General features: G+C 38.5%; 1 long non-coding RNA gene across 1 annotated transcript; it reads left to right on the top strand.

Moving 5' to 3' along the window:
* Positions 1-952: 952 nt before the first annotated feature.
* LOC105875418 (uncharacterized) lies at positions 953-11,859 on the top strand. The gene is made up of 2 exons (XR_001155923.2): positions 953-1,389; positions 11,365-11,859. It is a non-coding gene; the product is annotated as an uncharacterized LOC105875418 (long non-coding RNA).
* The last annotated feature ends 460 nt before the right edge of the window (positions 11,860-12,319 follow it).

Below are 12,319 nucleotides of genomic sequence, written 5' to 3'. Positions count from 1 at the left end.
AGGTTATCGGTGGGTTTAATGATTCTTTGTCTTGTAATTGGTTAAAGACATGAAGCTTTGTCTAAAGGCTTGGAATGTTTTAACATAGGAGCTGTTATCAGAGATAAGCCACACCCGGACAAGATTTGTTGTGTAAATTGAGGGCCTGCAGGTTTGTCTTGCACACCCTTCGGCCTGTTAATGTGTTAGAAAAGATGTCTCCAAGAAGGGAGCAGGGCATGATGAGGCATTTCTGACCTCCCTCCTCCTGGCAGATAATTTAGTTTTAGGATATTCCTTTGGCCACGAGGGAGTCCATTCAGTCAGCTGGTGGTGGGGGGTGGGGGGGACGTGAGCCTCAAATTTTTATTTCAGTTCACAAATTCATAGCTTTGAAATGCAAATTAATATGAAAAAACACTGTGATGTTTGTCAGAGTGCTGTCCATTAGGTAAAGTGTATTCTGTGATATTTTAGAAATAAAATAAGAATATAAATACATCATTAGCCCAGGCGCACCTTTGAGCTAGCCAACATCCTCCCAAGTCAGCAAGGAAAATGGGGGAAATGCAAGCACAGTGCAGGCAACGTGCTTCAAGATGAACCTCTCATTATAAGTGTCCTGAGGTTTGGTTGGTCCTAAGGGAAACCAGTGTTACGTTTGGGGACCAAGAGGCCAAAACACTTGACTTTAGGATTTGGGCCCTTGACCTCCCTTTTCTTAGAGCATTTACTTGAAAACACTTGTAATTGTAAATGCTTGCTTTCTTGGCTTCTTTGAGAAGTTAACGTTTTTAGAAGCCTCTAGTCCAGGGGTCCTCAAACTTTTTAAACAGGGGCCAGTACACTGTCCCTCAGATCGTGGGAGGCCGTTGGGGAGTGCGCGCACATTCCACACATGCGCACTGTGGGCCCGGACAGTCGGCTGCTAAGCAGGACCGGCAGCGGCCGCAGAAGCACCCGGGGCGATAAATGTCCCGGGCGGCCGCATGTGGCCCGAGGGCCGTAGTTTGAGGACGCCTGCTCTAGTCAGTTTTACAACCCAGGAACTTCTTTCTCAAGGACCCGGGAGCCACCCTTTTGAAATGTAATCATTAAAGAAAGCAGCACCGTTACCTCCCAGTCTCTGTGGGAGGCCGGAAGCCTAACTGGCGTGGCGCCTTGCTGAGCTGTAAAGCTGCCTCCTAACACAAAGACAGGAGAAACCTTCTTTTCCGTTTGGGAAGGCCGATTTGCGGCCGCAGATGGCGTGTGTCCCTCCGCCCCAGCGCCTGCAGCCGGCCCCTTTGTGTCGGTGGCTCTGAGTATCCGGACTCCGGCTGTGCTCTCGCCCTGGGCGTGGGCAAGAGCGGCGGCATAAAATCCACGTCTTTCTGCTCGTCTTGCCCAGCGTGATTTTCCCTTTGGCAGGTGAGTCTGGAGGAATGCCACGCTTCACACAAACGTGGCCTCCGTGCTGGAGTGATGGGGGCGGAACAGCCATGCAAGGGAGGGTCAGAAAATGGTTCTGGAAGATAGTAGAACATCCCTGCTTGCTGATTCTGAGAAGTTCAACTGTCAGCATCAGAATTATTAAAAAAAAAAAAGTGAGGAAAGATTGTGGCTGAAATGTTTCAGTCTCATAATTCACGTCTACACACTCCGCAGCAGAAGAAGCACATCCGAAGGAAAGGATTTTGATGTCAAGAGGGAGAAAGAGCACAGGCAAGAAGAGTAACAGTCTCACACACTGGGAGGTTAACCCCTGAGGATGGGGTGGAGGCTGAGAGAGGTTTGCAGAGAGCAAGAAGGACCTCGGAGCAGACTACTCATACGGCCCCTCTTCAACTTTATGAAAGGGGAAGAGTGAGGAGATTGCTTTTTCTCATTAGCAAATATTGGACACTTCCTAATTTATGTTCAGTATAAGGACTTAGTAATACGAGATTATCTGAATCACATGTTCTTAGAAGTCAAAGGGTTGAAGTTTAGAAAATAAAATTAATTCAGGGAATAAAATGTGTATTCCAGGTAGACAGTTTCCTCATTCGGCGTCAGAGTTTCAGCAGGTCCCACTGCCACTCTCAGGGGACAGTCGCTGGTGAAAGGCCCAGTGGTTGATCTGGGCAGCTTTCATGTATCCCTTAAGACAGTGAAATGTCATTGAAGATCTGACGAAAATTATTTTTCTCTTTTTATTACATGATGCTGGTTTTTTTCAGTGAAAATGAAGCAATTTATAGTTCAACACTTTTGCTAAGAGGCCTTAGCAAAAACCTGAAGTCACAAGCATCGTATTTTTAAATTTTTGTCCTTGTTGACTGCAATCCCAAGCTGCCTATACTTGACACTAACACTGAGTGAAGGAAACTTAAATTGGGTCTCTTGATATAATAAGGTAAATCTGGCCATGGTCACCAAGAAAACAAAACAAACAAACAAAAATGAAAAAAAGAAGGAAGAGAAGGAGAAAGAGGAGGAGAGAAAAGAGAAGAGTGTCAGCACTTAACTCTCAACTGGGAGAAAAATGTGCTCAGAATATCCTGAAGAAATCTGAAAACCCCCGTCTCAGTGGGGAAGGGACAACCGGCTGCACAGAGGAGAGAACCTTCTACGCACTTAAACAATGAAATGCAACCCCACAGCCAGCAAACACTAGAAATTTACTCATGCAACAAAAACACTTGCCAAGTACCCAGTATGTCCAGTCCCCAGGGTGTGTAGAAAGAACAGAGAAGTGAATGAGATTAACCTGTTTTCATAGGGCTTACATCCTAGTGAAAGGAAAAACAGCTAATCAAACAAGAAAATCTGAGATGTGATAATTGCTAGAAGACAATTAAAATCTGGTGACTTAACAGACAATATTTTTATAATTTTATAGTTAGATAATTTACTCAGAGAAGGCCTAAATGAGAGGGAGACGGTTAAGGGCACAAGAAGGACTCAAGGGAGCAGCCATGCAAAGCCCCTGAGCAAAGCACTTGGCTGCCAGACAAACGGAAAGAGCATCAGTGGACTGGTAGATGGGGGTGAGGTTTGGATGCGGACAACATGGGGTGACAGAAGATCCTGGGGTGGGGGTCTGTCTGTGGCTACGTCTGAGCAGCTGTGGCCTGCAGCGCCGGCCTGGGAGGCCCAGCCGAGCAACAGTGGCAACAACCATCAGTTGCTTCAGTCATTTTTGAACCACCTGCTTCATAAATGGTTTAGCTGAACCTTCAATTGCCCAACAACCTAAGTTTAACCCCATTTTACAGCTTGAAAAACTGAAGTTTAGAGGGGTGATAAGACGTCACCAAAGCCTCAGAGCAAGTAACTGGCAGAAGCAGAATTTTTAACATTTTTGAATTTACTGAATTTCATTTCTTAATGAAAGTATGGGAAGACATGAGAGGGACTTAAAAGCCCTTTCCTGCTTCTTAAATTTTTCCTTCTCTTTCTCTCCACTGGCCCCAAGAATTCACTTCCTTTTCAGGCTCCTTTCTGCTTTCTCCTCTGACGTGGCCCGTCTCATGCTTTCACGGTTGCTGGGGTGAGTGTGGCCGCGCCGGTAGGCCCTGCCCAGGCATCTGCTCCTCCAAACTGCTGCCAGAGGACAGGTCTCATCCCAGGAAAATTATCCTCGGAGGGGCCCCTCTTTGAGTTAACTCTTCAAAGTTTGTTCTATGAACATGAATATATTCTTTTCTAAAAGGAGGAGGACCTTTGAACATAAGTATATTTATATTGTAATATACTTCCACACCATTTAATATTTCTTATATAAATATGGTAAAAAAATATTAACCCAAACATTTGACTAATCAGAATGTCCCACTTCTTTAGCTCCCTAGAAAACCTACTGGCAGCATAGAGTGCCGCCATTAGCCCACACGCGCAGATCACTACTTCTCTTCATATTAAACAGAGACTGTAGCTACAGGACACGATAAAGGCAAGATTACAAGTTTAGTTCATCAGGGTTCCAAGGCATTGCAAAGTACCTTTCAAATTGCAAGAGTTTCCCTGCAAACCAAAGCAAATTTATTAAAGTAAACTTCTACTTGTGATGAGACCATGTACGGAAAAAATAAATTGCTCCACATTCCTTCTGAAAAGGAAAAACTCATTTCATGCAAGGAACATTCCACAGAGTTTTATTTAACCACACACATTTGACCGTGTATGTCTGAAGTACTGCAGCACCTCTCGGTGTGCCGTCATTCCGAATGCGTTTGGAATTCAGTGAGACATCACAGAGCATAATATATTCCTTTGGTAACTACTGGATGCCACACTCATTTCTATAGAAACTCAACTGTAATTCAACATTGCTGGGCACTCAGGAAAAGCGTTAGCCTTAATTTCTTTAGTTGCCTGCCATTAGAATTCATCCTCTGCATCCAAATCAGCACATTTGCATATGCAATTTATTCTTGATCTGAGCTTTATATTTTAAAGAATCTCTTTTTCCTTATTATCACGTTTAAATGCAAATCGTTTGATACACTGCTAGTCTGTTACAGTTATGAGGAAATCTTACAAAGCAAGAGATTCCATAGGTTAGATATAGCTGCAAAAGTTAGCTGAGCTCATGTTATTTTCTTATTTAAAAAAAGACCATTGTGCCTAAATAATATAAGCATATTTTTGCTGCTTTTTTTCCCCTGCTAAACTCAACCAGGTCATGTTAAAATATAAATATCTATAGGAAATTAGTTTAAATTTTGTGAGTTTTGATGAACACCATCCCTCCTAGAATGTGGATTCTCTGTACTTTAGTGGCACGCACTAAGCAATGAAGCAAGGAGGCATAACTGGTCCTGGGAGTGGGTGAACTGCCTCTGCCCTCTGATTCTTGAGGGGGTTGCTGTCAGCACAAGAACTGAAAAGTGGGAGAGTGAATGATGTGACTGAAATTTTGCAGTTCTAAAGATAAGTATAGAAATAGAGATATTAACCAAAATCACAACAATTACAACCAGTTGAGCAAAATCTACAGGGCCATGGTAAAATACACACACACACATTAATATACAGAAAGTGTTTGTGATAAAAATTTTCCACTATTAAAAATTATAACAATTCAGCTGGGTCAGTAATGAAGCAGAGACAATCAGGAAAAGAACCAAAAAGATAACACAAACATATCACATTTATAAAAATATTAATTTCAAGCAGGTACTTTGCCAAGCTATCTTACAGAAAAGTTTTTTAAAATCTGCTGTGATTTAATTATTGAGATGGACAAGAAAAACACACAAAAAATACACCCAAACTGGAAACTACTTAAATATCTAGCGAAAAAGATGTGGCTTAGAGAACTAATGCAAATCAAACACAATTATGTCACCTCTTAAATTATGAAGAAAGACAGGCAGTGTTTATTGATACAATGTCATTTGAATAATATTTGAAAAAATATAAATATGTATGCAGGAGGTACATGAATTATTATACAAAATTGTAGAAGTGAAATTATAGCTAATATTTTTACTTTTTAGAATAGCATATTTAATATTACATAATTATTTCAAGAACTTATCATTTTGATTAATGATTTGCTTGAAATAGTCAAATGTAATTTACCATATCTACTACCATGTATTTACAAACACAATGAATTTTTAAAATATTCATAGACAGAAAAATTAAGTATTTTTGGGAACCTATCATTGATTGTTTAAATACTTTTGAGTGAATGATTCTTCAGATAATTATGCAAATTTCTCAATATGAATTAGGGTATGTGATGACTATTGTAATATATTCATATAAATGGATAAATATACATGTAAATATAAATATACATATCTGTTTATATATACATACAAACATATATTTACAAACATATATGTTTGACAATTTTGTGACCATGTGTGCTGTGTGATACTCTGTTTTTATTAAATAATCTGAAATGTTGAATATTAGAAATTGTGTGGTGTATCTTGAGCATATGTTAAATTAATGACATATAAAGTAGAAAAGAAGATAAATTTTATGTTTTATGATTCTGTCTTCCCTAAGACATTTTTCTAATGACATTCTGTCTTCCCTAAGACATTTGAAAAATGCATGGGAAACATGTTTTGAAAGAGTACATTCAGCAACACTTTCAAATAAAACCATAAAATCATAAAAAAAAAATTATAACAACTGCTTGAGCTAAACTAAAAAATAAGATACATAAATATAAATATAAATGTGAGTGTATTATATTGTGATAGCTGGAGATTAAAATTATTATTGGTCCTATGGCAATATTATTGTTATTAGACAACTAGCTGTAACAAAGATCTAAAATACTTACAAAAATAAAATCTCATACAACACTCCAATACTTCATTAAAGATATAAGATGAAATTTAACTCCCATTTTATACAAGACAAAATAGAAGTTGATTTTTGGATTTGTAATATAGTGAGTTCAGCATGACTATAAAAGGGCTGAATCTCATCCCATATTTTCCTATGGGTTTTGAATGTGTTCAGTTGTCTTCAATTCTCAATGCCAATCAATTTTCTACTAAGAAAACATGGTTAAAAGCAGTAAATCATTGCCAAATTAATGTATGCATATTTTTGTTAGCCTTGTGAATGCTGAATAGTAAATAAATGAATGAATGAATTTTAAACAAATAGATATATAGGTAATCACCAGATCTAGTTTTAGATTCTGGCAGAGTTCTCAACATATATTTATAAATACCCACAGTGTATTTATATACTGTGGACACTTTGTTATTCCCTATGAAGTAACTCTATCTTTTCTTAATTGACATTTTATTTTATTTTATTGTGGTAAGAACACAACGTAAGATCTAGCCTCTTAATTTTTAAGTGCAAGCAGAGTATTATGTATTGACTGTAGCTGTAATGCAGCAGATCTCTAAAGCTTATTCAAATTTTTTTGACTAAAACTTTATGCCCATTTCTGACCTCCAGCCTAAAGCTGATAACCTCTACTTTCCTGACAAGACTAAAAAGTCCTTAACTGAAAAATCACTGAAGTAGCATTTTAACCCTTTTAAATAGCAAGTAATATAGGAAAAAAATGTTGGTGTTTAGTATGTACAATTATACCAGCTGACATATATACGAGGTCTCTCCAGAAAGTATCCAGTCAGTGTTATTAGGTTATTAAGTATAAAATGTCCAATTTCCTTAAGTACTAAATTTGACAGTTGATTTCTCTTGCATTTCAATGTGACACTTCATGTTTTATTTTTATTGTGAAGGTACATCCTCAGTCTTGTAAATGCACGTTTTAGCTTGTGATTATCTTTCAACTTTATTTTTAGAGCAATTTTTGTGAAACCATGGATAAGTAAAAAATTAGTGTTATTTTCGAATATGAGTTCCATTGTGGAACCAATGCAGTGCAGACAACTCAAAATATCAACGAAGTATTTGGGAAGGATGAGGGTAATGAATGCACAGTGCGTAGTTGGTTTGAGAAGTTTCATTCTGGTGATTTTAATCTTGAAAATGAGCCATGTGAGCGACCTGATACCAAAGTGGATAACAATGAGCCAAAAGCTATAGTGGAAGCAAATCCATCTCAACTTATGTGTGAATTAGCAGCAAGGTCTGATGTTCCCATTCCAGCAATACTGCACCATTTGAAACAAGTGGGCAAGGGAAGGAACGTGGATAGATGGGTTCCGCATGAATTAAATGAGCGTCAGAAGAGAAATCATCCTGAAGCTTGCTCGTCTTTGCTCTCATGACATAAAGGCAAAACATTTCCACACTGTATTGTTACCTGTGATGAAAAATGGATTCTTTTGACAATGGCAAGTATTTGACACAATGGTTGGATAACGGTGAAGTGCTGAAACACAGTCCAAAACCAAATATTCATTATAAAAAGCTAATGGTGTCTGTTTGGTGGTCCAGCACCAGTATTATCCACCACAGATTCATGAAACCTGGTCAGTCTATCACAGCGGATCTCTACAGCAACCAACTGGACAAAATGATGAGGATGTTTGCACTGAAGCCACCAAGATTGGTCAACAGAGACAGGCCAATCCTCTTGCAAGACCACATGTCACAAAAAAACAAGCATGCTCAAACTACAGAAGCTGGACTTGGAAGCTCTCTTCATCAACTGTATTCACCAGACCCTGCACCAACTGAATACTACTCCTTCTAGGCCTTTGGACTACTTCTTTCAAGGAAAAATATTCAATTTTCCACAAGCTGTGGAAAACACCTTTCATGATTTCATCTCCATTCACTCTCCAGGCTTCTTTGTTGCTGGCATGAACAAGCTACCATTAAGATGGTAAAACTGTGTTTATAGTTCAGGTGCATACTTTGATTAATTGTACTGCTTCCTGTTTGAGATATAATAAACTACACACTTGATTTGAAATCGGACATTTCATATCTAATGACCTAATACTCTTATGAGAACAGTTTGGATGACATCGATGTAACCTGGCAGCAAAGGAGAACGGACTGGGATGCGCATGTGTGAACAATGACGACTTCACTGTGCTAGCCAGTGGGGCGCTAGCCATTGAGTGGGCACGTGCACCGTGTGGCCGTCGCGTTCAAAGTGACTGAGCAAGTAGAGCGATGAATCTGCATCACATTTTGTGTTAAGCTTGAACATTCCTTGTATTAAGCTTGAATCATCCAAACTATTTGGATGACGCACAAGGATTTCAGGGATAATGCAATGAGTGTAAAGCAAATAAAAGTGTGGCACAGACACTTCAAAGATGGTTGATAATTTGTTGAAAGTGATCCACATTCTGAAAGGCCTGCAACAAGCAGAACACCTGAGAATGTTGACCATGTGCAGGTTAGGGTAAGAGACGCTGGGAGAGCTGCATAAGGTCCAAGGTGCCTACTGAGAAGGGGACTGAGGCTTCACTGTGGTATGTTTTAAGTACAATATTTTTGTATCTTGTAACTTCTTCAGTAAATGTCTCTATTTTTCCTATTACATGGCTAGATACTTTCTGGACAGATTTTGTATATATAAAGAAAATTTGATTTAAGAGAGTGTCAAGAGTGAAACTGTAAAGAATTGTGATTTCTTTTCTCCACAGTCTCTATTTTCCCATGTTTGCTCTTCTAATTTTTAATTCTTTTAGAGTTGAAAATCCACGAAATGATATATAGTTACCATATAACTATGGTATAGTTATATGGTAACTATATATGTTTGCATTAATTAACATATTGTAGGGGTGGAAGATTGTGATACCTCTCCATATCCATCATAAGGATCACAGCTGACAATCCTGTAACAAAAAACAGGTTAACAAAAGACAAGCATAACAAATTTATTTCATTACAGTTTTTCTGTGATATGAGAGCCTTCAGAAATGAGGACCCAGAGATCAAGGGAAAACTTTTTAATGCATAGGTTCAATGATGAATGGGCAGCAGGTAGAGATCAGATTGGACAAAAAGGATAGGCTGAGGCAAGAAACCCAGCAAGGCCTGTGTGTTCAGATTTTTACGGGCCTCTCCCCCCAGGTATTGGGCAAAACCCTTCTGGAATGGAGGGCTTTCCATCTACTATCAGATAAAGTAGGTAAGAAAATATCTTTATGGGCATCCCCTACACAGAAGGCAGGGAAAATTTGGAATATAATTCTAGTTTCTATGGCCTGCCTTGGGGGAGAAATGGGAAGCAGAAGAAAAAGGGCAGGAGAAGTTCAGAAAGAGACTTTGTTTCTGAGGTCTCTTCAATGTCCTTCACCCCGAAGTTCTCAGCCAAGGCACCATCCTTTGGGGCATCAATTTCTGAGCCCCAACAACTTGAGAAAAAATTTTGGTTTAAAAAAGAATTTTTCTCTCTTAAAATTTTAGAATTAGAGGTGTTCAAGATTTTACAATGCAGTTTTGCATTTAGAATATTTCCTGAGAAACACTATCAATCAGTATTCCTAAGTCACAGAAGAAAGATGCTTCAATAAATTTTTATGTCATTAAAAAACCCTAGATATTGTTATGACATTTTAAAGTGTCTCTGAATAAATAAATAGTAAGTCTACTATAGAAAATGAAACATCCTGTCTTGTCATTCAAAATGAATATTTTTGACCTTAAGATGATGGTTATACCATACTAAAATTTTGGACTTTACCGAATGTACTGTTACTGGTCTTAGCATGCTATGTACAATCACTAAAACTTCCCCCAGATGATGGGGAAGTAATATTTATAACAAACAGATATAACCCCTTGCCTAATGAGATTAATTTGTTTCCCCATGGGTTGGAGATATCTGTCCAGAACAATTTTTATTCAGAGAATTTCTGCTTTATCAGAGATGGCAGACAAACATTTAATCACCTCCTCATCGCATTTCCTTCTTGCTGACCTGCTTCCCAAGAGGAAAGACCTGGTTGCTGGGCAACAGACTAAAGCCTCTAGCTCTCCACCTTGCTCCACCTTCCTTAGTTAGTAAAAGGCAGGCAGATAAAAGCTAACCTAACAAAGGTTGGACACTGGGAAGGAGTTCGGGCTCAGCCACCTTTTCCAGGCTGTGACAACACTGCAATCAACCACGGAGCTTGGCAGCCATGTAATCGCACAGCTGCAGAATATCAAATGCGTTTGTAATAACAGTTACTAAATTAGAGTGAACTAAATGTTTAAGAAGAACTAAAAATAATCAGCCTGTCTCAGAACATTTAATAAATCAAAAAAGTATTGTTTAGTTCTAAAGCAACAACTTTTATGTTCTCATATAAGTTAGAATGGAAAACAACATCTGATTTACCTATTTTATTTATTTATCTGTGTATCTATGTATTTATTCACTTATGCTCATGGTACATTTTGATTTATTAATAAACACATATAACAGATTTTTTCTGAAAAAAGGTCATTCATTAGATTTTCTTGTGATTCATTAGATTTTCAATTGTGCTATCCTGAATATAGAATTGATTTTAAATTGAAAATTCACTTATTTTTCCAGAAATTAAGATATTTCTTGTTGCTCTCTGTGAACAAGAGAATAGTCATGTCTAAGTAATGCCGAAATTGTCTAACATTTTTACATCACTTTGCCATCAGTAGTGAGTTCTCAACTCTTACTCATTTGGTAAAGTTGCTGCTCTGCCCAAACTTTTTAACAAATCAGCAGGACTCAATTAACATGTTCTGGCTGTATTTTGGAACTTAAATGAGCCAAGATTTCATAACAGATAGATTTAATGTCTTACAGCAGAACCTTGTAAAAGTGGTGTATCAGAGTAACTAAAAGGATGAATTCCTTCCACCAATACCTTACTAAGGTGTGAATCATTTCTCTGAGTCATTGGAATGGACCTGGACCATGACAGAAACAGGCACAGTCTTGCCTTCGTGGAGCTTCTAGTCTAGTAAATCCGACAGACATTTATTTTTTTAAAATTACCATCTGCCTATTATGTTTCTCGCACTTTCTAGGTGCTGTGGATACAACTATAAACAAAACAGCCGGACATAGCCTTCACTTTGGGGAAGTTCCAATTTTGGCTAGAAGAGGCAAACAGTGAACAGAGACGCACACACATCAATCGTGACCAGCTCCATGAAAAGAAATACGCAAGTAGCTTAATGTGACAGAGAATGAAAGGTGACAGTTCAGATGGGGATAAGAGACTATATCAAGGGACTGGTTTTAAAAAGGTAATTGTATTCTAGTTATCAGCCCTTTATCCAAAAAAATTAAGAGTAATTTTTACTGCTGCTGTAATAAAGACCTGGCTCCATTTTTGGTGATTGACCACTGACAGCTTTTAGACCCCATCTCCTCCACTTCCCCTCGTGCCCCGCATCTAAGCAGCCCGTAGAAGGCCTGATGGCTGCTGCTTTTAGCACCAGTGGAAAGTTCAAACTATGTAAGTCCCCACCTCACCTGGGAACCCTCTGTCCTCAATAAAAACCAAAGCCATCCGCCCACCCGTTCTCTCAGACTAGCTCGAGACCTGCGCTGCCTTCCCCAGAAATCCTCTTGGGCTGAGTAGCACCTCTCTTCATGCCTCGTGCTATCGAGTGGAGCACGAGTCTCAACATCCAGACAGAATTTTTGACCCACTTTCAGTAGGACGACGACGAAACAGCTACTTGGATTTTTCCATTAGCTATAAGAATTTATAACATTTAGAGAAATGATTTGATCACTGTACATGAACTTGTCCAGTCACTATTTAATAGTTACCAATTAGGCGTTTTAAGTAGTTACCAATATAATAACATTAAACAAAGACACAGAAAGGTCTAGAATTTTAGCTGAGAACAGTTAGCATGTACCTACATGTTTCACATTTCTTGTACTAATTTCTTGTAAGCCACTTTGAAGTTTTCATGAAATGAAATGAAGTAAATAAATAATTACAATAGCTAATTCAAACAAAGCATC

The sequence above is a fragment of the Microcebus murinus genome, chromosome 23 (assembly GCF_040939455.1).
Source record: "Microcebus murinus isolate Inina chromosome 23, M.murinus_Inina_mat1.0, whole genome shotgun sequence".
Lineage (NCBI taxonomy): Eukaryota > Metazoa > Chordata > Mammalia > Primates > Cheirogaleidae > Microcebus > Microcebus murinus.
This window is presented reverse-complemented; position numbering and strand designations above follow the sequence as displayed.